General features: G+C 40.2%; 1 pseudogene; it reads right to left on the bottom strand.

Annotated features, from left to right (window-relative positions):
* Positions 1-2,859: 2,859 nt before the first annotated feature.
* Positions 2,860-3,826, bottom strand: LOC111157761 (annotated as a pseudogene).
* Between the last annotated feature and the right edge of the window lie 882 nt (positions 3,827-4,708).

Raw genomic sequence — 4,708 nt, 5'->3', positions numbered from 1 at the left:
TACCAAATAAAACTTGGTGAGTGGAGGTCAATGTTGCTGAGCCCATGTATAACCTCCATCCCTGCCACCATGCCCATTTTGTTCTGAGATCATTGGGCAATGACAGAGGTCACTAGGGAAAGATGCTGACTGGTATCCACAGAAAGGGTCATCCTATCCATTTGATTATTAAAATCTTCTCCGCTGAGGTCATCCTTTGGTGAACATTCACATGGGACACAAATATCTTCACATTTTTTGCCCATTCAGAGAGGTCTACCCACATACCTCTTCCCAAAACTTTGTGTCACAAATCTTCCAATCCTGTTCCTTCTAAGTGCTACCATTTAGAGAAATCATTGGACACCGCCAATGAATCTGTATATAACTGCATCTCTTGGCCATTTCTCCTTCTAAGCAAAATGAGCAAACAAAGGCACTATTTGAAGTTCTGCCCACTGGGAAGATTTTTCTTCACCATTGTCCTTCAGGAATGTCCCAGAAAGGATCTATAGAACTAGAGCCATCCACTTTCAGATGGCCCCTGCATATTATGCAGAAACATCTGCAAAGCAGGCCCAAGACTTCTTTCCCTTTGCCAGTTGATTATAGAGAACTCTTCATGAAGACAGAGGTGCAGGTTGGAAGAGGAAGGCAGGGTAGCAGGAGTGGGGAATGTGGGTGTTTGGCTACTTCTTCAGGTTACTTTCTTGTGCCTTCAGGGCCTGCTTGAGGCTGCTCACACATATACCACCTCCATCTGATGATGGAGTGCTACTGTGCGCACCCAAATTTATAGCTTCTTGGGTCAGCCACACCCCTGGTTCTTGATTGACAGCTGAGGCTGCATGGTAACTTGGGGGTTTATTGTCAAATGTTTAGTCTCTACTGAGGTCCAATAACAGAACAGAGCTATTTCTCAAAAGGAGAACAATTATTTGCATAATATGGAAGGGCTTTACTCCAAAATCCTAAAGACCTATCCTGTGACTCATCTATAGGGGCTTGCCAAAGGCTTCAGATGGAATCTCTATCTGCCATTAACCTTTCAAGCATCACTGGATCTGTTGTATCATGTGGTCCAAGGGGCAAGCAAAGCTGTTTGCACAAGCAGCGTGGACCTATTGCCAAGCTTTCTTGTTCTGTCTCCCACCCAAACTAGCAGCTTTTCAAGTCACTCCATAAATGGACCAGGGTAAGAAACGCAGTGAGGAATAAATTGTCTCTAAAATTCCAAAACACTACTAGGTGCAGTGCTTCTTTTCTGGTTTTAAGAGTGGCCAAATGCAGCAACTTATCCTTCGCCTTAGAAGGGCTCTCTTCATATACCCCACACCCTAGAAATTTCACTGAGGTAGAATTTTAGTTGAATTTATTTCCTACTCTCTGCCATGCAAATGTTTTACCAAAAAGTTTAAACTGGTTGCTGCTTCTTTCTCACTACATCGAATCAGCATAATGTTATCAATGTAATGGAACAGCGTGATATCTTACGGAAAGGAAAGGTGTTCAAGATCCCTGCAAACTAAATTATGACAAGGGGCTGGAATTGATATACCCTTGAGGTATATCAATTGAACCTATACTGCTGGTCTTTCTAGTTGAAAGCAACTCTTTCCTGTGATCTTTACTAAGAGGTATCAAGAAAAATCACTTGACCTACCAGGATTTTTTAAAATAAACTTATCACATGGTCCAGGCTCTGCTGCTTGCCTCTTCTACTCTAGTAAGTCCAATAAAGCTACTACTTTTACAGCAGATTAATATTCCTAGTGGAGCCATGATATGTCCCAAAAAGATTTCAAATAAAAAGAACCTTACATTTTGAAGAAAAGCTTTTTCTCCCTCAAAAATCAAGTACTTCTTTAAGAGAAAGCCTGATGGGCTCTCATGGAGTCTGAACGCCTGCTCATAAAGCACCAGGAAACTGGGAACCTGAGCTGCTCACCTAAACTGGGGATTTTAAGCTGAAATATAAAGTGGGCATTTCCAGAAGTACTCCATCATTACACTTTTTTAATTTTAAGTAAAAGTGATAATTAACTAAGTCTAACATCATAAATAATTTGTATTACCAAGTTATTCAGACTCCCAGCCTACCTACTTGGCCCAAGTGGTTGGCCCTTCCTTAACACATATCAATGAGCTTGTTGAGAAAAATTGAGGAAAAAAAAAATACCAAACTTGCTTTCCAGATGACTTTGTCTTCTCAAGTACCTGACTACTCAGAAAAAGAAACAGCTTTATAAAATGTTATTATTTACTGAAGATTCGATTCATCTTCACCAGAAGAGAAATCATTGTAAGATTAGCAAACTATTGGGGCACGTGGGTGGCTCAGTGGGTTAAGGCTTTGCCTTCAGCTCAGGTCCTGGGATCGAGCCCCATATGAGGACTCTCTGCTCAGCAGGGAGCCCGTTTCCCCCTCTATCTCTGCCTGCCTCTCTGCCTACTTGTGATCTCTCTCTCTGTCAAATAAATAAATAAAATCTTAAAAAAAAATATTAGCAAACTATTATCACTAACACTTTCTCTAATAAGACATTCTACATTCTGAGCTTAACACCCCACCAAACAAATTTTCGGCCTACCATCTCAATAGGTCCAGAGAAAATAAGTTAAAATCACATCCTCTTTTACCCACTAGCATAAGGTTATACCTACAAAGAGTGAGGAGTATATTTCTGTTGATAGAATGGCTACAAATGTTACTGATGCTGAAGATTTAACACTGCTCATAAGGAAGAGCAAATGATGGATTGCTACTTCTCCTTCCATGAAAGTAATTCACTGTGGGATGGTCAACTTAAAGAATCCTTAAGTGACTCGGGCTTGACTGCATATTAAAAGCAAATCAGACTGAAACAATGAAAGGGTGCATTAATGGGGAAATCTCAGGAAAGTAGAATTAGTATAAAGATTTTTTCTTCCGAAGGACTTTCTCAAAGCTTGCTTGACATCCTTGTTTCTTAGAGAGTATATCAAAGGGTTTAACATGGGTGTGACCAATATGTAAAATACTGAAGCCACTTTATGAAGTTCAGGATTGCTTGGAAGTGTGAGATACACAAAGGAGACAGTCCCATGGCTCAAACTTACCACTCGCAGATGGGAGCTGCAGGTGAAGGCTTTCTTTCTCCCTTCACTGGAGGGAAACTTCAAGACTGTGGTCACAATGTACATGTAAGACACTACAATAACAACTATTGTAGGCAAAATGATGAAGGCAGCCAACCTGAGAGATACCATCTTATTGATAGAGAGATTGGAACAGGAGGTCTTCTAGATTTGGTAAGAATCACAGTAGAAGTGATCAATGACTCGGGAACAAAGAAAGACACTGAGAATGTTATGCTGACTTGGAGGATGGTACTGAGCCAGCCACAGAGATAGGAACCAGCCACCAGCTGAGTGCAAAGGCGTTTTGACATGTGGACACTGTAAAGAAGAGAATTGCAAATGGCGGTAAATCAGTCATAGGCCATGGCTGCCAGGAGAAAAACCTCTGTAACCATGAAAAAAATGCATAAAGAAACAGCTAAACCACACAACCTACAAAGGAGATAGTCTTTTTCTCAGACAGGAAGTTGACCATGGCTTTCAGGGCAATAACAGTGGAGTAGGAGAGATCAATGAAGGAGAGGTTGCCTGGAAAGAAATACATTGGTGTGTTCGGCTGGGAGTCAGTCACAATGATTGCCATCATACTAATATTCCCCAAAAGGACCATGCCATAGACCAGCAGGAAAAGGAGAAAAAGGAGAATGTGGAGCTCTAGACGGACTCTGAAGCCTACAAGAATGAAGTCAGTTACATCTGACTGGTTGCCTGCTCCCTTGTCGCTCATGCCAAGAACCTGCTAAGAGGTACAAGACAAGGTAAAAATTGAGACTTCCATCTAATTCCCGCTATCATAAATATCTTATTTCTCTTGTGGAAGACATTGAAATTTGTGCTATCATCACCTATTGGCCACCCAAGTGTATTAGGTATCCTTTTCTAGAAACTGAATCTAAGGCATGTTGTGACGCCCATCAGCACATAGTATGTAGGTTACCTAACTCATAGTTTTCTAATGTGACTCTCCAAATCCAGTGCTCTTTCCATTATAGCACAAGTGACATCTATGCATAAAGCATTATTTCTTTATACCTATTTAGCTCTTCACTTGATGTTCATGGTGTTAAATATATCTGAAGGTTTTACATATATATAAGTATTCACTGTCATTTTTAATTACCATTTCAAATTCATTTTATTTTTGATAATGCTTCCAATTTAAAATAGAAGGATCTAATTAAAGCCTGATTTAAAATTCAATGAATAGACATTAGACCTGAATAGAGGTTAATATTTAAATAGTCTGTGAGAGTTTATGTTATGAAAAGATTTAATTTGGTATCCAAAATAAAAACCTTGAAAAACAGAATGCATCTGTCGTGGCCGGCACAACAAATCGACCAGGGTTGAGAGGGTGAGAGGATGCTGAAAAGAAATTAAGAGACAAAGAGAAGGGGCAGGAGGAGCACCAAGGAGGATGTCCAATAGTGCCAATTTAATTCAAGGCAGCAAGGCATTATATAGCTAACAGAAACAATCATAAGAAAGTATCTATTTTTAGCTGATTACTGAAGAGTTTGCAACATGCACAGAAAATCCTTCAAGCTTTCCCATTATCTATTTCTCAAGCACCAAGAGCAGACCCTCTAGCGCCAGATGTACTGACTTC

This window comes from Enhydra lutris, unplaced genomic scaffold (assembly GCF_002288905.1).
Source record: "Enhydra lutris kenyoni isolate GAN:26980312 unplaced genomic scaffold, ASM228890v2 scaffoldscaffold56, whole genome shotgun sequence".
Lineage (NCBI taxonomy): Eukaryota > Metazoa > Chordata > Mammalia > Carnivora > Mustelidae > Enhydra > Enhydra lutris.
This window is presented reverse-complemented; position numbering and strand designations above follow the sequence as displayed.